The sequence below is a fragment of the Mobula hypostoma genome, chromosome 2 (genome assembly GCF_963921235.1).
Source record: "Mobula hypostoma chromosome 2, sMobHyp1.1, whole genome shotgun sequence".
Classification (NCBI taxonomy): Eukaryota; Metazoa; Chordata; class Chondrichthyes; order Myliobatiformes; family Myliobatidae; genus Mobula; species Mobula hypostoma.
The window spans coordinates 137,350,427-137,373,465 of record NC_086098.1 but is presented as its reverse complement, the minus strand read 5'-3'; the positions used below and the strand labels follow the sequence as shown (position 1 = coordinate 137,373,465).

Genomic DNA, 23,039 nt, shown 5'->3' with positions numbered 1-23,039 from the left:
ATTTTTTTTTAAGAATTCATTTTAAAATTCTCTTACTTGTTTTGAAAGCTTTTAGTTGTCTGGGACCGGAGTACATCACATAATCATTTTTGTTTTATAATCCTGCTCAAATTCTCAGGTCTTCTTCTGCCATTTTCTTAAAATTAAACAATCTCCCTCAAAAGGTAATTGGTAGGTCAGCTCTTTTGATCTATGCTCCTAAACTGTGGACTTCAATACCTAAAACTATAAGGGATGCAGACTCAGTTGACATTTTTCAATACCGGCTTACTTTTTATTTAACTTTGCTTTTAACTAACATCTTTTTGTCCTGTATTTTCATGTTTATTTTTATTTTTATTTCATTTTCATATTTGTACTTTTATCCCATTGTGAAACACTTTGAACCACATCATCTGTCTGAAAAGTGTTCCATAAATAAAGTTATTGTAACATCTAAGCTCTTCATGAACCCTGGCTGCTCTCAGTTTAAAACAAGAAACAAATCTTATTTAAGAAAAACAGTGCCATGTGCGTCAGCACGATTGCTCAAAAATAACCTAGTTAACAGCAGCATAACTTATTGACATTGTCTAGTGAATGGAAGGATGCATCATCGATATAACTTGGTTAAGAGGAATTTATTAGAAGCCTGGTTAAAAGCCATATTATCAACATAATCTACTTAACAGCAAGATAATTTATCACCAAATCTAGTTAACAACTAAATTACAGCTTCACAATTCCTTAGCTAAGAGCAGGATAATTAATTAGCAGACCCTTGTTAATAGTGGGACATATTATCAAACTAATCTAATTAACATTTTAAGAATAATCAATCTGAATTAGTTAACAGTAGCATGCTTTATTAGTGTTAACAACTTAATGGCATTACCAGCATTGTCTAGTTAGCATTGGATGCATGGTCAGTCTTTTTTACAGTAACATACATTATTGACCTAATCTACAGTGAACAGCAGGATACATGATCATACATGCCATTACTACAGTCATACATTATTAGTAATTTATGCCACAACTGTAGTCATCAGTTAGCAGAATGCGTTATCAACATAACATTAAACAGAAGTCCGCTTGGATTGAGAAGGGGCAGGTTCTACCTGACCAGCTCCTTGATTCCTTCAAGAAACCCACTACCCTCTCGTACTGCAGGAAGAACAGTGACTGTGCACCTTCCTTGCACAAAGCTTGTGACGAAATTTCACATAGAAAGCTACTAATTAACCTGATCTGCGCAGATTTATGGCAAATGCCGAAAATGGATAAGGAAATGAAGGGTGGGAAACAACAAGTACTCATTAGAGGTGGTGTTTTGGCTATTTACCAGTGGGGTTGAGTCGAACCTCTCAGGGCTCATTGCTGGGACTATTAATTCCATGTGGCCAATCTGGGAGGGGCAGCAGGAGAACAGAAGGCAGCTCAGAATAAGGTGGGCAAAACATAAACTGGGCAGAGAATGGATGGTTAGAATGTCTGCAGCATATAACAGACCCTTCAGCTCCCTGAATTCACACAACCATCAATCACTCATTTATAGTAATCATACAATAACTTCTTTTTATTCTCCTCACATTCTCATCCACTCCCCAGATCCTGGTAGTGACTTGAATGATTGTTTATTGCCAACCTTCTGAACACCAGTACTGCTCATTGATTGATTGTTCAGTGACATTCTTCAGTACACAAGTGTAAAGGAGAATGAAATGACTGTTACTCTGGAGGTAGACAAACATTTTAATTCCATTCCCATTCCCTTTCCAACGTCTCCATCCATGATCTCCTCTCAGAGTGAAAGAGCAACATTTTATATTCCATCTGGGGAGCCTCCAAACCGATGGCATGAAAATCGATTTCTCCTTCTGGTGAATAAAAATCAGCCCCCCTCCCCATTTCCCATGCTGACCTTTTATTTCTTCTCACCTGCCTATCACCTCCCCCTGGGTCCCCTGTCCCCTCCCTTGACCCCACGGTCCACTCTCCTCTCCTATCAGATTCCTTCCTCTCCAGCCCTTGACCTTTCCCACCCACTTGGCTTCACCTATCACTTTCTAGCCATCCTCCTTCACCTCCCCCCACCTTTTATTCTGGCATCTTGCCCCTTCCCTCTCAGTCCTGAAGAAGGGTCTTGGCCTGAAATGTTGACTGTTTACTCATTTCCATCGATGCTGCCTGGCCTCTGAGTTCCAGCATCTTGTGAATGTTGCTTTGGATTATTCTGTTTTATTCTCTCAACAACTCCCACTAGAGTTGACCACATCCCTTGATAATAGTCAAGTCAAATTTATTGTCATTTAACTATATACATGTATGTATCATATATAACCACATAACATAAATAGAAACAAGACAATGTTTCTTCGAACCAGGTAGTACACATAGCACACATAACACACGATAACTTATGAAGGTAAGGATAAAATCTACAGATAAAATCACACATAAATAACAAACAAAAGTGCATTAATATTAAATATTGTAAGGTTCGGAACAGATTAACCAGTGACACTTCGAATAAGATGCAGCCGGGCGTTCTGAAGCCTAACGGCCTGGGGGAAGAAGCCGTTTCCCATCCTGACCATTCTTGTTTTCATGCATCAGTCTCCGGCCCGATATAGAAAGTCAATGAGGATGCTGGATGGATGGGTGGGATCCTTGATAATACTAAGGGCCCTGTGTATGCAGTACTTCTGATAAATGTCCCTGATGGATGGTAGGGAGACCCCTATGATCCTCTCAGCTGTTCTCTCAGTCCTTTGTAGGGACTTCCGGTCCGATGTTCGTCTGCTTCCATACCAGACGGAGATGCAACTTGTCAGGATGCTCTCAATGGTGCTCCTGTAAAATGCAGTTAAGGTTAACTAGGAACAATTTACAATGGCCAATTAAGCACATCAGCTCTGGGACGAGGGAGGAAACTGGAGCACCCAGTGGAAAGCTGCGCGGTAACCAGGAGAAGGTGCAAACTCTGCTGATTTAGCACAAGACGTCAGAATAGTACCTAGCTCATCAGGATTGCGAGGCAGCAGCTCTGCTTGCTGTGCCACGGTGCCACATCAAAACGTGCTTTGGGACCTCCTGAGGCAATAAAGAGTGGCAGGAGCGCTTGTCTACTCGCAGAAATGTAACGACACAGTCTGCAAAGGCACTGACTGAATGGGGACGTCACTAGCTTTAATGGTCGTCTCCAATTTCCTTCATAGGATGGGGCTGAGTCATCTTGTGTCGTTGCAAAACATCTGATGAAGGTGCTTCTACCGTGCTGTCAAAGCAGATAGTTTAAAAACCTTGGGACTTCCGGTTAAGATGGCGATAGCTTAAGTTGCAAAAACTATTGCTCTGCTCTGTTTTCTTTTATTCAACTACTGCACAGAGTCTTGTCATCTTCAGAAGTTTTCTGATGACTCTGCCATAGTTGGATGTATCAGCAAGGGAGATGAGGCTGAGTACAGGGCTACGGTAGGAAACTTTGTCACATGATGTGAGCAGAATTATCTGCAGCTTAATGTGAAAAAGACTAAGGAGCTGGTGGTAGACTTGAGGAGAGCTAAGGTACCGATGACCCCTGTTTTCACCCAGGGGGTCAGGGTGGACATGGTGGAGGATTACAAATACCTGGGGATACGAATTGACAATAAACTGGACTGGTCAAAGAACACTGAGGCTGTCTACAAGAAGGGTCAGAGCCATCTCTATTTCCTGAGGAGACTGAGGTCCTTCAATATCTGTCGGATGATGCTGAGGATGTTCTACGAGTCTGTGGTGGCCAGTGCTATCATGTTTGCTGTTGTGTGCTGGGGCAGCAGGCTGAGGGTAGCAGACACCAACAGAATCAACAAACTCATTCGTAAGGCCAGTGATGTTGTGGGGATGGAACTGGACTCTCTCACGCTGGTGTCTGAAAAGGGGATGCTGTCCAAGTTGCATGCCATCTTGGTCAATGTCTCCCATCCACTACATAATGTACTGGGTGGGCACAGGAGTACATTCAGCCAGAGACTCATTCCACCGAGATGCAGCACTGTGCATCATAAGAAGTCATTCCTGCCTGTGGCCATCAAACTTTACAACTCCTCCCGTGGAGGGCCAGAAACCCTGAGCCAATAGGCTGGTCCTGGACTTATTTCCATCTGGCATAATTTACATATTATTATTTAATTATTTATGGTTTTATATTGCTATATTTATACTCTTTTCTTGGTTGGTGCAACTGTAATGAAACCCAGTTTCCCTCGGGATCAATAAAGTATGTCTATCTATATCTATCTATCTATTTTACTTCTTACTCTTCCTCCCACTATTAAATCTGCTGGCTGCACAATGAGTGTACCTAAGACTACTAAATTAGAATTACTACTAAAAAGACTTTCCATCTGGAGCCACCTTGAGTGAAATTGTGTCGCTGTTAGAACAAACCCGACAGGATATGTTTTCCCAATTTGGTTCGTTGGAATTGAAACTGGATAAACTTAACTCTACACTGGAGAATCAGCTCAATGTTTATCACGTGTTGAAGAAGTTACGGAGAAGTTAGATTGTCATTGTAAAGAGCTGGAAAAAGATTACTCTACCCTAAAAGAGCACAATAGCAAGTTAACTCTTAAAGTTATGGCTCTTGAAAGCAGGAGTAGACGCAAAAATCTTTGAATTCTTGGTTTGCCGGAGGCTGTTGAAAGTAGATCTCCTGCTGAGTTTTTCTCAAACTTTCTATGTGAGATTTTTGGAAGTGAAATACTTTCCAGTCCTCCAGAGATCGATCGAGTGCATTGTATCTTTACATCTCGCCCACTGGACAGCCAGAGACCACGTCCAGTGATAATTCGCCTGCATCGTTACCAAATCAAGGACTTACTAATTAAAGAAGCTCGCCGATGTAAAATGCTTCAATATAAGGGTCAAGCTATCCATTTAGTAGAGGACTATGCACCTCAAGTTATGAGTCAATGTGCTGAATACAGAGGAGTAATGAAAGTTTTTTACAATCGTGGATTTCATCCTTCTCTTGCCTACCCAGCCCGGCTCTGAATCAAGCTCGAGAACAGCAATTTTAAATGTTTCGACTTGGTTACAGAGGTGCAGACCTTCATTGATGGCTTACCTGCTACTTCGAGTTCCTAGATATGATATGATTTTTTTGTCTTTTCAGCCTTTTTCGTTTTTTTTAAATAACGGTTATTTCCTTTATTATTTTTTTCTAATATTCTAATCTTCATCTTTATCTTTTTTATTATCCATTTAATTCAATATATTTCGATATGATGGATTTCTATTTTTCAGTATGGACATTTTCACTTTTCTTAAATAGAGCTGATTGTGAAATTATGTAATTAGATACCTTTCAAAGGTCTTTGGAGATTTCATTTCAAAATGGAGTTGGTGTCGCATTAAGAAATTGTTGTTGATTCATGAAGTGATGTCTTCTCTGAATTGTTTCCTGTTTTTTTTCAGACTTCAGTCTCCATTTTCCACAAATCTAGATTTTTAAAAAAAATTTAAAATGAAGCTGATGTCGCATTTAATTAATTAGTGGCTTAATTATGTTGCATTGTCCTATTGAAGTGTTTTTTTTTCCATTTTCTCAATATTAGTTTTTATCTCTCTTAATTTTAGTTCTTTAAAAGTTAATGAACTTTTTTTTTGTCTCCGGTTGGATTATTTTAACTTTAAACAGCAGTTGATGCTGTACCTTTAAATTCAGTTTCGGGTTTGGATCAAAAATCCTTTTGAATGGATCTTCCTTTGGCTGTTTTTTGCCCGTGTTTCAAGATGCTATTTATGTTTTTCTTATTTTTATGGTTCGGATGGATTACTTACTTGGATATTAAAGCTGTTTTTCTGTATAGTTGGGTTTACAGATTATCTTTTTTTGTTTATCAATTCTAGCAGGTAGGTTGGGGTAAAGTTCTTTTTAGATAATTATCATATTTTAAGATTTATAAACTTTGAATTTATTATTTTTTCTTATTAAGTTAATTTTAGTTTGCAATTCTTAAAGCATTTTGGTGTTTTTTTCATTACTGTATTAACTGTTGGAGTGGAGATAACTAAGATGTTACCTAACTGCAAGTTTAGTAGTGGGTTAGTTTTTCTAGGGGAGAGCTTGCTGCTTTATATTTGCAGCTTTCTTGGTGTAGGTTTAGAGGGTGTGGGTGGGAACTCCAGTGCTAATATTATATATGGAATTCTGGCATGTTTGCACTATATAGGACGTAATTTCGCCCTGGTTATTTTCTTCTATACTTTTGTCCCAGAGTTGACATATAAGTTTCAGATATGGTTTAATGCCTGCTATCTTTTTTTTATGTTCAATGGTAAGTCCCTTGAACTTTGTTAGCTGGAATGTTAGGGGTTTGAATCAAGGGGGAGGGTGTTCGCACATCTTAAACAGCTTAGAGCAGGGGTAGTTCTTTTTTTACAAGAAACACATAATCGCTACTCAGATAATTCTAGTCTTATGGCACGATGGGCAGGACAACATTTTCATTCAACTTTTCAAGCCAAGGAAAGGGGCGTTTCAATTCTTATAAACAAAAATGCTCCTGTTGAGCTTCATAATAAGATATCTGATCCTAATGGTCGTTTTATTATTGGTTCGGGGAAACTTTATAACATATGGGTAGTCTTAGCCAACTTTTATGATCCTAACTTGGATGATGTAGGGTTTTTGACCGTTCTTTTTATTCATTGCCAGAACTAAGCTCATACTCTCTTATACTGGGTGGTGACTTCAATTGTTGGTTGGATCCAGTCTTAGACAGATCTTCTATCCCTAGGCAATTAAGTAAATCTGCTTTATCAATTCAATCTTTTCTTTCTAATTATGGAATATCTGATATTTGGCATTTTTTTCATCCATATGAAAGAGATTACTTTTTCCCACACGAGTACACCATACATTTACTAGAATCGATTATTTTTTAATTAATAACCAGTTGATTCCATCCATCCGTTCCTGTGACTATAAGACCATAAGACCAAAGGAGCAAAGTCGGCCATCGAGTCTGCTCCGCCATTTTATCATGAGCTGATCCATTCTCCCATTTAGTCCCACTCCCCTGCCTTCTCACCATAACCTTTGATGCCCTGGCTACTCAGATACCTATCAATCTCTGCCTTAAATACACCCAATGACTTGGGCTCCACTGCCGCCTGTGGCAACAAATTCCGTAGATTTACCACCCTCTGGCTAAAAAAATTTCTTCGCATCTCTGTTCTGAATGGGTGCCCTTCAATCCTTAAGTCATGCCCTCTCGTACTAGACTCCCCCATCATGGAAAACAACTTTGCCACATCCATTCTGTCCATGCCTTTCAACATTCAAAATGTATCTATGAGGTTCCCCCTCATTCTTCTAAACTCCAAGGAATACAGTCCAAGAGCAGACAAACGTTCCTCTCATTCCTGGATTCATTCTAGTGAATCTTCTCTGTACCCTCTCCAATGTCAACACATCCTTTCTTAAATCAGGAGCCCAAAGCTGACCACAGTACTCCAAGTGAGGTCTCATCAGCACCTTATAGAGCCTCAACATCACATCCCTGCTCCTATACTCTATTCCTCTAGAAATGAATGCCAACATTGTATTCGCCTTCTTCACCACCGACTCAACCTGGAGGTTAACCTTAAGGGTACCCTGCACGAGGACTCCCAAGTCCTGTTGCATCTCAGAACTTTGAATTCTCTCCCAATTTAAATAATAGCCTGCCCGTTTATTTGTTCTGCCAAAGTGCATAACCATATACTTTCCAACATTGTATTTCATTTGCCACTTCTTTGCCCATTTTTCCAATCTGTCCAAGTCTCTCTGCAGACTCTCTGTTTCCTCAGCACTACCGGCCCCTCCACCTATCTTTATATCGTCAGCAAATTCAGCCACAAAGCCATCTATTCCATAATCGAAATCGTTGATGTACAACGTAAAAAGAAGCGGCCCCAACACGGACTCCTGTGGAACACCACTGGTAACCGGCAGCCAACCAGAATAGGATCCCTTTATTCCCACTCTCTGTTTCCTGCCAATCAGCCAACTCCTTATCCACGTATGTAACTTTCCTGTAATTCCGTGGGCTCTTATCTTGTTAAGCAGCCTCATGTGTGGCACCTTGTCAAAGGCCTTCTGAAAATCCAAATATACAAAATCCACTGCATCTCCCTTGTTTAGCCTACTTGTAATTTCCTCAAAAAATTGTAATAGGTTTGTCAGGCAGGATTTTCCTTTAAGGAAACCATGCTGAGTTCTGCCTATCTTGTCATATGCCTCCAGGTACTCTGTAACCTCATCCTTGACAATCGACTCCAACAACTTCCCAACCACCAATGTCAAGCTAACAGGTCTATAATTTCCTTTTTGCTTCCTTGCCCCCTTCTTAAATAGCGGAGTGGCATTTGCAATCTTCCAGTCCTCCGGAACCATGCCAGAATCTATTGGCTTTTAAAAGATCATTGCTAATGCCTCCGTAATCTCCACAGCTACTTCCTTCAGAACACAAGGGTGCATTCCATCTGGACCGGGAGATTTATCTGCCTTTAGACTATTCAGCTTCCTGAGTACTTTCTCTGTCGTAATTGTGACTGCGCACACTTCTCTTCCCTGCCACCCTTGAGTGTCCGGTATACTGCTGATGTCTTCCTCAGTGAAGACTGATGCAAAATACTCGTTCAGTTCCTCTGCCATCTCCTTATCTCCCATTACAATTTCTCCAGCATCATTTTCTATCGGTCCTATATCTACTCTCACCTGTCTTTTACTCTTTATATACTTGAAAAAGCTTTTACTATCCTCTTTGATATTATTTGCTAGCTTCCTTTCATAGTTCATCTTTTCCCTCTTAACGACCTTCTTAGTTTCCTTTTGTAAGCTTTTAAAAACTTCCCAGTCCTTCGTCTTTCCACTAATTTTTGCTTCCTTGTATGCCCTCTCCACTGCTTTAACTTTGGCTTTGACTTCTCTTGTCAGCCACGGTTGCATCCTTTTTCCATTCGAAAATTTCTTCATTTTTGGAATATATCTGTCTTGCACCTTCCTCACTTCTGGCATAAACTCCAGCCACTGCTGCTCTGCTGTCCTTCCCGCTAGTGTCCCTTTCCAGTCAACTTTGGCCAGTTCCTCTCTCATGCCACTGTAATTTCCTTTATTCCACTGAAATACCAACACATCAGATTTCGGCTTCTCTTTTTCAAATGTCACAGTGAACTCAATCATGTTATGATCACTGTCTCCTAAGGGTTCCTTCACCTCAATCTCTCTAATCACCTCCGGTTCATTACACAATACCCAATCCAGTACAGCCGATCCCCTAGTGAGCTCAACAACAAGCTGTTCTAAAAAGCCATCTCGCAGACATTCTACAAATTCTCTCTCTGAGATCCAGTGCCAATCTGATTTTCCCAATCCATTCGCATGTTAAAATCCCCCACAATTATCATAACACTGCCCTTCTGACAAGCCTTTTCTATTTTCTGTTGTAATTTGTAGTCCACATCCCTGCAGCTGTTTGGAGACCTATAAATAACTGCCATCAGGGTCCTTTTACCCCTGCGATTTCTTAGCTCAACCCATAAAGATTCTGCACCTTCCGATCCTATATCACCACTTTCTAATGATTTGATATAATTTCTTACCAATAAAGCCACGCCTCCCCCTCTGCCTACCTTCCTATCCTTCCGATACACTGTGTATCCTTGGTCGTTCAGCTCCCAGAGACATGCATCCTTTAGCCACGTCTCAGTGATGGCCACAATATCATATCTGTCAATCTGTAGCTGTACGACAAGATCATCCACCTTATTCCTTATGCTGTGTCCTTATAAGTATAACACCTTAAGACCAGTATTTGGTACTTTTTGCTTTGATTGCACTGCAACTCATCCCAATGGCTGCAAATTTGCCCCATCACCTGCCTGTCTTTCCTGACGTCGTTACTGCTCACTATCTTAGATTTATTTCTGTTTTCCCCTTCCTCCGCTCATTCATTCTGGTTCCCATCCCCCTGCCAAATTAGTTTAAACCCTCCCTAACAGCTCTACTAAACCTTCCCGCCAGGATATTGGTCCCCTTTGGGTTCAGGTGTAACCTGTCCTTTTTGAACGGGTCATAGAACAGATCCCAGAAGAGATCCCAATGATCCAAGAATCTGAAGCCCTGCCCCCTGCACCAGTCTCTCAGCCACACATTCATCTGCCTGATCCTACTATTCTTGCCCTCGCTAGCACGTGGCACAGGTAGCAATCCCAAGGTTACTACCCTGGAGGTCCTGCTTCTCAGCTTCCTTCCTAACTCCCGGAAATCTCTCTTCAGGACCTCCTCCCTTTTCCTGTCTATGTCATTGGTACCAACATGTACCAAGACAACTGGCTGCTCGCCCTCTCCCTTCAGAATATTCTGGACCCGATCTGAGACATCCCGTACCCTGGCACCTGGGAGGCAACATACAATGCGGGTGTCTCTATCAGGCTCACAGAATCTCCTGTCTGTTCCCCTGACTATGGAATCCCCTATGACTACCGCATTCCTCTTCTCCCTCCTTCCCTCCTGCACAACAGCGCCAGGCTCAGTGCCAGAAACCCGGTCACCGTGGGCATCCCCTGTCAGGTCATCCCCCTCAACAGCATCCAGAACAAGATATTTGTTGCTGAGGGGGACAGTCACAGGTGTGCTCTCCACTATCCGGGCATTTTCCTTCCCTCTCCTGACAGTCACCCAATTTTCTGACCCCTGTAGCTCCTGTCTATCACCTCTTCACTTTCCCTGATAAGCAGTTGGTCATCAAGCTGCAGCTCCAGATCCCTAACACGGTCTCTGAGGAGCTGCATCTCGGTGCACCTGGTGCAGATGTGGCCATCAGGGAGGCTGGAGGTCTCCCAGGATTCCCACATCTGACTCCCTGAACAAAGCACTAACCCTGCAGGCATGCTATCTAACTCTACAGGAATGAAACAGGAAAAATAAGTCTACTCACCCCCTTACCTCGCCAAACAGATGAACTTTTTAAACCGTTAGCTCGTACCATTAGCTGTGTGAGCCCTGCTGTTCCTGTCTGTCCGGGCCGATTCGCCAAGGGGAAAAAAAAAAGAGTTGGTGCCTCGCTCACGCCTCTTCCCATTACCGCCGAAGCCCGTTGAAGCCAAAGCCCTACACTCTGCTACCACTCACTCCGCTGCCCGCTGTATAGGGTAGTCTCCTTTTTAAACTCTCCGCACTGTCCTGTCTATAAGAGTATAATGATTTTAGATCATGCCCCACTTACGTTGTCTATAGTTTTTCCTGGTCTCCCTCAAGTAAATAAACACTGGCGTTTTAATCTGACCTTGTAGTCGGATAACAACTTTGTAAAATTTATTAAGGATCAGATAACTTTCTTCTTAAATACTAATACATTACCTGAAACCTCAAGTCAGGTTGTTTGGGATGCAATGAAAGCATGTCCAAGAGGTCAAGTAATTTCTTATACAGCAAATTTGAAAAGAAAGACTCAAAAAGAATGTTTAGAATTGATCAATCAGATTAAAGCCATAGACCAATTATATGCTCAGGTCAAGGATCTGGAGTTGTATAAGAAAAGAATGGAACTTCAAACTAAATTTAATCTTATTTCTACTTACCCGGTTGAACACCAACTTTTGGGCAGTAAGAGTAAGTTCTATATTCACAGGGATAAATCTGGTAAGTCCTTAGTTAACCAGCTTAGATGTTCTAAAGCAAAACAACATATCCCTAATATTCGAATGAGTAATGGTAATTACTATGGACCATTCTGAAATTAATGATACATTTAGGAATTTTTATTCTCAACTTTATACTTCTGAATCCTTTAACGGTAATACTACTGTTATGCAATTTTTAAATAGTTTAAATATCCCTAAATTTTCTTCTGATCTCAAACATAAATTGAATGAGCCATTATCCTTAGAGGAAATATCCTCTGCTATTTCTGCTTTGCAGCCTGGTAAATCTCCTGGTCCTGATGGGTTCTCTGCAGAACTTTATAAATTATTTTCCTCATTGTTCTTATCCCAACTTAGTTTAGTTTTTTCTGATTCTTTTAAACAAAATAAATTGCCTGCATCATTTGATGAGGCTTGTACTATTCTTTTAGCAAAAAAAGGCAAGGATCCATTAGAATGTGCTTCATACAGGCCGATCTCTATTATGTTGTCTTTATATAAATGTAGATGTTAAAATTTTAACTGAAGTTTTGGCCCATAGGCTGGAGACTATTTTACCCTTAATTATCTCTGAAGATCAATCTGATTTTATTAAAAATTGCCTTCCCTTTTTTAATATTAGGTGTCTTTTTAATATCCTACATTCATCTTCATTAGGGATTCCTGAATGTGTTATTTCTCTTGATGCTGAAAAGGCGTTTGCCTGGGTGGAGTGGCACTATTTATTTGCGGTTTTAGAAAATTTGATTTTGGTTATAATTTTATTAAGTGGATTAAGATACTATATTCTATATATACTATTGACTAATTCTCAGCAATCCCAACCGTTTGACCTTAAACGTGCTACTCGGCAAGGATGCCCTTTAAGTCCTCTGCTATTTGATTTGGCTATCGAGCCATTGGCAATTACGTTTCGCAGTTGTACTGAATTGACTGGGATCTGGAGGAGCGGTCTTGAGCATGAGGTCTCTCTATACGCCGATGATTTGTTACTTTTTATATCAAACCCGACCACCTCCTTACCTTTGATGTTTTCACTTCTTAATAAATTTAGTCAGTTATCCGGATACAAACTTAATCTACATAAGAGTGAACTCTTTCCGATAAATAAGGAAGCACAAGCATTAGAATTTCAAAATCTCCCTTTTAAAGTAGTAAACAATTGTTTTACTTATCTTGGTATTATAGTAACAAGGAATTATAATCGCCTTTTTGATGAGAATTTCAATAATCTTTTAAATTTTACAAAACAGAGTCTAGCACAGTGATCACCTCTGTTTGTGTCTTTAATTGGGTGAATTAATGTAATTAAAATGTATATTCTTCCTAAATTTTTATACTTATTTCAATCTTTACCTATATTTAATCCTAAAGTTTATTTTTGATTCTTTAGATTCTATTATCTCGTCATACCTATGGAAGAGTAAACAGCCTAGACCTAATAAAGCTCATCTTCAAAAGCCTCAAAGAGAAGGTAGCTTGGTGTTGCCTAATTTTTGTTCATATTATTGGGCAGCCAATATTTGCAATATTATCTTTTGGTCCTACTTTTATAATCAGTCTATTTGTCCAACATGGGGGGCAATGGAATTGAACGCTTGTAAGAAATTATCCATTCCAGCTTTACTTGGATTTACACTTCCTTGCCACTTGCCAAAACTTATTATTAATCTTGTAATCAGGCATACATTGAGAATATGGGCTCAATTTAGAAAACATCATGGCCTTTATAGTTTTTCCTTTTCTAGTCCTATTCTATACAATCATTTATTTCAACCTTCTGTGCAGGATTCCACATTCCAAGACTGGTGTAGGAGACGTATCAGGCGTTTTGAAGATCTTTTTATAGACAATCGGTTTGCGACTTTTGAACAGTTGTCTACAAAGTTTAATTTACTGAATACTCATTTTTTTAGATAGCTTCAAATTAGACATTTCATTAGTCCTTTAATACCACATTTTCCTGAACAACCTGATAAGAATGTTGTAGACTTGTTTCTTCAAATGAACCCCTTGGGTAAAGGTTTAATTTCTACTATTCGTATCAAATTTATGAATCTCAGGCGAGCCCCTTGTGATAAAATTAAAACCGCTTGGGAGCATGACTTAGGTTTTTCTTTGTCCGACGAGGTTTGGGATTCAATTCTTAAGTCAGTCAATTCAATTTCTTTATGTGGTCGTCATTGTCTTTTGCAGTTTAAAGTTATCCACAGGGCTCATATGTCTAAAACCAAATTGGTGAAGTTCTATCCTGATATTAGTCCCTGGTGTGACAAATGCAAAGGAGGTCAGGCTTCCCTTATTCAAATGTATTGGGCCCGTCCTACTTTGGAAAAAGTTTAGAAAGATGTTTTTTTTACTTTATCTTCTATATTAAATTGTCATTTGGAACCTGATCCTTTGATCGCTCTTTTTGGTATTTCTCCAGACTCTGACAAGCATTTGATCCCGGCTAAATGACGCACATTGTCTTTTGTCTCTCTTTTAGCTAGACGTGCAGTACTCCTTAAGTGGAGAGATGTAGTTCCCCCTACCCATGTTCAATGGCTTAGGGATATAATGTCTTGTTTAGATCTTGAAACGATCTACTATTCACTTTTTAATTCGGACATAAAGTTCCATAAGGTGTGGGGACCTTTTCTTGAATATCTTCAAAATTCTCACCTAGATTGACAGGTGTATTTTTTTTTCTTCCCTTGATAGTCAGATCCTGCATTTCTAGCTTTCTTTGATTAGGTAGCAGGCTGCTTTTTAAAAAATTATTATTCATTTCTCTTTTTACTACAATATATAGTTCTGGGGTGATAAAAGTTTATCTCAAATGTCCTTTCAAATATTTACACTTGTAATATAATGATTGGCTTGGAGCTGGATAGTGGGTGGGTTGGGTGCTTTCCTTTCAAATTTTTCATTTTTAATATGGGTGACTTGCTCATTTGTTAAGATATGTATTATTGCTATTTTTGTCTGTATTGCAATGATCCTTCTATTTATACTATTTTTTTTTCTTCTATGCTGTAGTTTGTAGAAAATCATAAGTAAAATATTTTTTTAAAAATCTTGGCCAGGAAATACAAGTTATTGAATGGAACTGGTACAGAGTTCCTTCTGTGGCATAAACCCTCAACTTTGTTGCCAGGTAATGATTTTTAATAAAAACATCTGGATTGCATTAGTGGCTGATTAGGAACCAATTATCATGCTCCTGAACGGAAATGGATACTGCTGATTCCAAAAGGGCCTTTGTAGCATCCACTGCTAAGTGGGCTGGTTTAGACAGGCATCATTGCATTGAGAGGGAACAGTCTGAAGTCAATTAAAGAAAATAGTTCACTTCAGCGTCATCTTTTCACAACCTCAGATGGCCCACAGTGATTTACAGTCAACCATATCCTGAGCTGGAAAAACCGGAATTAATTCATAGAATCACTCAACAGCAATGTGCCTAGTTAATGTCACCTAACACCACAATAGATCTACAGCAGGTGCTATCTCTCTGCACCAGACCATCTGAAAAACCAGAATATGTACATAGGCTACAGTTTGGCTTTCAACGTCATTATCCCCTTAACACTTATTGTCAAGCTCCACCAAGATCCGGGCATCTGTACCTTCCTCTGCAACTGGATCCTCCACTTCCTCACTGGCAGGTCACAATCAGAGAGGATCGGAAACACCATCCCCTTCTCACTTACCACTGAGACAAAAGCACCTCAGGACTGCACGTTTAACCCCCCGCTCTGCTCTCTTGAAATCCACCACCGTGTGGTCAAGCACAGGTCCAATGCCAACTGCTGATAACACCATTGTTGACAGATCGCTGGGTGATCTAACAACAGCATTTCACTCAACATCAGCACAACCAAGCTACTGACTCTGGACTTCAGGAAGGAGGAGATAGAAGAACACACACCAGTCCTCACTGAAGGACTGACGATGGAAAAGATGAGCACCCCAAGTCCCTGGATGTCAACAATTCAGAGGGCCTATCCTGGGTCCAACACATAGATTCAAGCACAATGGTCAAATCTACGTAATAGAAAGTAGAAACACTGTCTCTCTTACAAGTTTAAGGAGATTTAGCATTTCACTGATGACTCTGACAAACCTCTACAGATGTTCACTCCGTTCACATCTTGACCAGGTAGGAAAACTCCAAAGCACAGAAACACAGAAGGCAAGAGAGAGTGCTGGACTCGTCACTACTAGGTGCATGGGTACAGCTCTTCCCACCCACAAGAGGCAATGTTTCAGGAAGGCAACATCCATCATCAGGGGGTCCATCATCTTGGCCATGCCCTCTTATCGATGCCGTCATCTGGCAGGAGGTACAGGGATCTTCTAAGTTCAACAACAGCTTCTTCCCCATTTTGTTGAATAGCCCTGTAAAACCCTAACACAGTCTCAGATTATATTTCTTCTCTCTCTCTCTCTCTCTCTCAATTGACATTAGTGTTTATTTCCGCACATGTATAAATAATGTGCAATTTACGCTAATTTTACTTCTGTTCATTGCATTTGTAATGCACTGTGCTTCTGCTAGCAAAATCTAATTTTCATGGCATTTACACTCTCTCTATGCATCTATATGATAGCAATGAACTTGAATTTGCTAAAATGCAGATTAAATGACACTGGGATATTTCTATTTTTCTTCAAATGTGATGTTAAAAAAATGAACAAATTTGGGTTGTTTACTCTGGAGTGACAGTGGCTGACAGGAGACCTGATAGAAGTTTATAAAGTTATGACGGGTATAGATAGAGTAGAGAGCCGGTATCTTTTTCCCTAGGACTGAAAGAGTGACCTGCAAAGTCATGTGTTAATGGGAAGAGGAGGAATGTTCAAAAGAGATGCCCAGGCCAATTTTATTTTATACAGAGTATGTGGGTGTCTGGAATGTACTGCCAGGGGCAATGCTGGACACAAATACAATAGAGGCATTCTTTATTTTTGATATTTATTGAGATGCAGTGTGGAATAGACCCTTTTGGCTCTTCCAGCCCTTCTGCCCAGCAACTTCTGATTTAACCCTTGCCTAACCATGGGAAAATATATAATGACCAACTACGCCTTTGAATTGTGGGAGGAAACCAGAGCACCTGGAGCAAATCTACATGGTCATGTGGCGAATGTAGAAATTCCTTACCGACAGCAGTGGAAAGAGGCTCTTAGATATCAAAAGTTGAAAAAGTGAACTTACTTTCAAAGTACTACCCTGCGATACATTTTCTTGTGGGCATTCACAGTAGATACAAAGAAACACAAATAGAGTTAATAAAAAAAACTACAAACACACACATAAAGATGGATAAATAATGACTGCATGAGACAACCATGCAATTACAAAATAAACAAATAATAATTACAAACAAACAAATAGATAGACAAATAAATAAATAAATAATACTGAGAACAGGAGTTGTAGTATCCTTGAAGGCGAGTCCATTGGTTGTAGAACATTTCAGTGATGGGTGAGTGAAGTTACCTACACTGGTTCAGGAGCCTGATGATTGAGGGGTAATAACTGCCCCTGAATCTGGTGGTGTACCTTCTTCCCAATGGCAGGAGCAAGAAAGTGGATGGTGGAGGTCCTCGATGATGGATCCTGCTTGCTTGTGGCAGCATTCGCTGGAAATGTCCTCAATGATGGCGTAGGGCTTTTCCTGTGATGGACTAGGCTGTAATCCACTACTTTTTGTATATGTAGAGAATGGAGGGATATGGACCATGTCCAGACAGAAGGGATTAAGTGTCACTGGTTTAATTAGTTCAGTACAACATTGTGAGCCTGCTGTTCTATGCACTATCATAGCTGCCATTTATTTATTGAGATACAGTGCAGGACAGATCCTTCTGGCCCTTCAAGCAGTGTTGCCCAGCAACCCCCGATTTAACCCTCGCCTAATCACGGGACAATTTACAATGACCAATTAACCTACCAACTGGTATGTCTTTGGACTGTGGGAGGAAACCGGAGCACCTGGAGGAAACCCATGCGGTCACGGGGAGAACGTACAAACTCCTTACAGGCAGCTTTAAATAACAATGTTCTAAATAACCAATGTCCAAGAGTGTGGATGGGGTTAACACTTCGATTCACTGCGGGTGTGGGGGGTGACGACACTCCCCACCCTACCACTATCTGCATAACTCTACATAGAACAGTTATCATCGCACACAGCATTCTGAATCAAACCTTGCGGTGACCTGTCCTGTCAGTACGCCAGGGATTGGCCAAGAATACCTGGACAGTTCTCTGTATGTTTGTGCATTGCTGTGGCTGGCCGCAGTAACAGACTGCACCTGACTGAACCCTAAGACCGTACAACCCAAGAGAAGTTGCCCTCTCAGACTGGTGTCAGTGGAAAATGCATGGCAGTTCTCTAATTGACCGTGTACCTAAATATCGCTGCTGCCCTGCTGATAACTGTACTCCAGGCCTGGTTGAATGATACAATTATCCACAGCAAAGAAATTCCAGAGAAATGGACAAGTCACATTTTCTCAGAAAACAGTCTGTGGCGCCTACAAATATGATTAAGGCAGAGCCAACAGCCTTGTACAAATCTATTAGTTCTTATTTATGTGAAACTGAGTCACAAGAAAACCAGGGAATGGGGAATATTTGGATTTCAACAAATTGGCATGGGAGGGAATCCTGAGGAATAAAGGGACCTTGGTTTGCAGGTCCAAATATCCCAGAAGACGGCAGCAAAGGGAGATAGGGTAGTGAAGGTGGCAAACAGGATACTGACTTTCATTAGCCAGAGCTTAGAACATATGGGCAGGGAGACCCTGATACAGCTTTACGGACCAAGAGCTGGTAAACAGGATTAATAGGATTAATTTTGCACTGCCTTACTTTCCAATTTTCTATTTTCCATTTATGATTCATAATTTAAATTTTTAATATTTATTAATTTTTACTATTTTTAATATTTAATATTTGTAATCCAGGGAGTGGGAAGCGCAGAATCAAATATCGCTGTGATGATTGTACGTTCTAGTACCAATTGTTTGGCGACAATAAAGTATAAAACAATTAGCCGCTGTGTCAGCATTGACATGGTGAGCCCAAGTTTCTACTTCTGTGGGCTGTCCGGTCCTGTGGCCATGACCAACAACTAATAAACTAAATATGAAATGTACTCATTGGGAAATACCTCTGACTTAGGCTAAGAAAGAAAATGTGCTCACTGTCCCAGCTGGCAAAGTTCTCCTACACTGAGGCTCAAAGATTCCATCCAGTACGGATTTTCACTTTAAAGTTTCTTTTCCATCTCTCTCTCTAACTCTTGCAACGTTTTCTCTTATGCATTCTCTCTCCTTTTTCTGTTTCTCTCTCCTCTGCTCCCACAACCTCCCTTCACCGTCCCATGCTCTGCCACCTCTCCTTAATTTCATCATGCGTTCCCTGCCATCCTTTCCCTCTCCCCATGCTCTCTGCATCCCCTCTGCCTCCTTCTGACTTCCTCAAACTTCTCTAGTACAGGGGTCCCAACCTTTTTTATGACATGGACCCCGACCATTAACTGAGGTGTCTATGGACCCCAGGATGGGAACCCCTGTTCTAGTCTCTCCACCACTGCCCTCTGCTCTTCTCTCACCCCTCCTCTCTCCCCTGTTCTGCATTCTCCTCTCTCCTCTCCTTCACTCCATTTTCTTCTCTGCTCCATCATACTTGCCTCTCCTCAATCTCTTCCCTTCTTTTTGCTCTCTCCACCACCTCTTGCCTTCTTTCCTCTTCAACACCTGTATTAGCGCCCCTCCCTCTTTCCCTCTCTCCACTCACCCACTTCCCTCTCCTCTCCCCAATCTTCCTCTATCTTCTCTCAATCAATTGTCAACACACCCTTCCTCTATGTTCGACATTTTTCTCACTTCAATTCATCCCCCTTTCTCTCCTCCCTCTTCACCCCGTCCCCCATTTCTATTTCCTCCATTAACCTCATGTAGCTTCAGCCCTAATTTATTATTTTGTTCCATCCTCTTCAAAGGAATCATTTAACTGAGGGTCAGTACTCCAGTTCTGATACATTCACTTCGAAATCCGTTTCCTACTGTACCTCCTGTCAGATGGAAAGTTATGAAGCTGCTTTGTCACCAGGCAGGGAAACAAAATGCTGGAAGCACAAGGAACCTAATGTTAGAGTTTGAGTTTTAACAAGTTGGTCCAGGAGACACAAGGCAACCTTATTACTAAAATTTATCCTTTAGCTGCCATCTGTTTGCAAATAAATAAGATATTCTCTCTTGTTTTATTACAAATATTCACTCACAGGAAATAGTCATAGTCATAGTCATACTTTATTGATCCCGGGAGAAATTGGTTTCCGTTACACTTGCACCATAAATAATTAAATAGTAATAATAGAACCATAAATAGTTAAATAGTAATATGTAAATTATGCTAGGAAATAAGTCCAGGACCAGCCTATTGGTTCAGGGTGTCTGACCCCCCAAGGGAGGAGTTGTAAAGTTTGATGGCCACAGGCAGGAATGACTTCCTATGACGCTCTGTGCTGCATCTTGGTGAAACGAGTCTCCGGCTGAATGTACTCCTGTGCCCAACCAGTACATTATGTAGTGGATGGGAGACATTGTCCAAGATGGCATGCAACTTGGACAGCATCATCTTTTCAGACATCACCATCAGAGAGTCCAGTTCCATCCCCACAACATCACTGGCCTTACGAATGAGTTTGTTGATTCTGTTGGTGTCTGCTACCGTCAACCTGCTGCCCCAGCACACAACAGCAAACATGATAGCACTGGCCACCACAGACTCGTAGAACATCCTCAGCATCGTCCGGCAGATGTTAAAGGACCTCAGTCTCCTCAGGAAATAGAGAAATCAAGGCTTGATGGCGATAAAATGGTGATCACCTCATGTTCAGTCTATGTGAGTCTTAGTTATAGAGTTCAGTAAGGGTAAAGCAGCCAACATTATCAAAGGCCAGACCTACCCTGGAGATTCCCTCTTCTCTCCTCTCCCATTGGGCAGAAGATGCAAAAACCTGAAAGCATGTTTCCTCTGGATCAAAGATAGCATCTTTCTCACTGTTACAACACTATTGAACGGTCTCCTAGTATAACAGGACGGTCTTTCGACCTCACAATCTACCTTGTTATGGTCTTGCAGCTTATTGCCTGCCTGCACGGCACTTTCTCTGTAACTCTAATACTTTACTCTGCGAGTCTGGCCGGATACATGACAAAAGCTTGGACTATTCTTGCAATAATGCAGTCCCACATTTTAAAATCTGATGCCTTATGCACTTTCCCATATCAGATGAGACTATAGTATGTGGTTTGTTCCTCTCATCGGATGGCAACCTTGGCATTTCTTTAGTGGCTGGATGTTTATCCAAGCGTAGATGGGGAGCGTGCTAGGAGCCAGCCAGATTTGAACCCAGGACCAATTACCTTAAAGTCAGATACGGATAACACTACGCCACCGGCCAGCTTTTAGCATGTTGGTCAAGGAATTAAACACAAATAGCAAGTAGTCTAACCCAGATGTACAATAGGATTCAGTAAGGATCAGTTTGATTATCATTAGCAAATACTAGCACGACCATTTTGCTGTATATAGCAGTTACAGAACGGTTAATTTACCACAATGCAATGTTTAGATTTCTAGCATTTGGCTATAAGAATTTAAAACCTGCAAAATAATCACATTCATTCAAATAAAATATGCTGCCTCTTTCACTGATCAGGTGTGATCAGATAAAATATGTTGCCTCTTTCACTGGATCTATATGTTGCAAGGCATAATGTAAGATTCATCAGGTTAATCTTTTAATTGACATTGCTGTTAACCAAATGCCAATTACTGTGTGTCAACCCTGTGAAATACATCGAATCAATCAAAATTGTGCTGCAAAGGAAATGGAAGTGTTTATACTGAATTAATTTTATATCTGAGGTTACAATTAGATGGATTGGGTTCATTACTGACAGAAAATGCTGTTCATTTCTGTTGAGGAAATTGGCTCTTAATCCAAGTTGCATTCCTGCGATTCAGCTCCAGGTACATAAAGTTATAATTAAAACCTCTTCTGCAACTCTGCACGCAAAAGCAATCCCCCCCCCCCCGCCCCACAACCCCACTCCACCGTCTCTTCAATAATATTCATCCCATCGCACTGGATATTTGATTGCAAAGAGCAATTGTCTCACTGGGGCGAAGCTGGGTTCTAAAAGGTTAAGACAGGACCTGGTGGAAGCAGATTGGGAATGGCTGCTGGAGGGGAAGACACCCGATAAGTGGGAGATGCTTAAAAGCAAATTACTCGGTGTTCAGTGTCAGCATGCCTTTTTTCCAAGATAGGGGAGTCTAAAAACTAGAGGCCATAGGTTTGAGGTGAGAGGAGAAATAGTTAAAATTACCTGAGTGGAAATTTTTGCTGGGTATATGGAATGAGATGCCACGAGAAGCTAAATAGGCAGGCACGGTTACAATGTTTACAAGATATTGAGACAGGATTAAAAAAGGTTCAAAGGGAAATGGGCCAAATGCAGGCAAATGGGACTAGCTTGGATAGACACTTTGGTTGGCATGGACAAGATGGGCTAAAGGGCCTGTTTCTATGCTGTTCCGCTCAATGCTCTATGTCCCTGTGAAGATAGGAAACAAAACTGGTAGGATTAGGGACCATACACAAAATTCTGGAGGAACTCAGCAGGTCAGGCAGCATCCATGGAAATGAACAAACGGTCGACGTTTCGAGCTGAGATCCTTCTTCATGTCCTGGAGGAACTCAGCAGGTCAGGCAGCAACCATGGAAATGAAGAAGCAGTCAATATTTCAGGCAATGGAACAAAGGTCTTAATTTGAAATGTTGACTGTTTGTTCATTTCCATAGATTCTGCCTGATCCTGCTGAGTTCCTCCAGTATTTTCTGTAGGTTGCTCTGGATTTCCAGCATCTGCAGAATCTCTTGTGTTTAAGATTAGGGATCCTTTGTTGAACAAATGGTACTGGATGTCTCATTAGGAAAAAGAAGGAAGCATACATCAGGTAAAGGGAATTGGTTTTGGCTGTGTCCTTTGAGGATTACAGAGCATACGAAGAACAAGATAGAAATTAGGAGGGCGAATGGGGCCACGAATTGACCTTGGAAAGCAGGATTAAGCAGAATTCCAAAACCGTTTGTATTCAAAGCAAGCGGGTAGCTAAGGAAACAGGAACTATACAGTAATATATGAGCAAACCCAGGGGATATAAGTAAGTTCCTAAATGAATACTTAGTCATCAGAGTTCACCAGGGTGAAGGATGTGAAGGCTGGAAAGTTAAGTGGGGGGGGGTACATAGACATCCAGGAGCGTGTCTGTATCAAGGAGGAGGAAGTGTTAGAAATTAGACCAG

The 23,039-nt window shown here is 40.9% G+C and overlaps 1 protein-coding gene across 3 annotated transcripts in view; it reads right to left on the bottom strand.

Annotated features, from left to right (window-relative positions):
* The window catches only part of LOC134342511 (probable G-protein coupled receptor 139), an 81,476-nt gene that overhangs the window by 38,384 nt on the left and 20,053 nt on the right, over nt 1-23,039 (bottom strand). Inside the window, exons 2-3 of one of the 3 annotated variants that reach the window (XM_063040746.1) lie at nt 10,956-11,033; nt 5,333-5,470 (exon numbers count right to left, since the gene is read on the bottom strand). The exons of 1 other annotated variant lie outside the window; for it this stretch is intronic. The gene's annotated coding sequence lies outside the window, so the exon portion shown is untranslated. The remainder of the gene's footprint in view (nt 1-5,332; nt 5,471-10,955; nt 11,034-23,039) is intronic. One more of the 3 variants, XM_063040745.1, reaches the window with a different exon arrangement.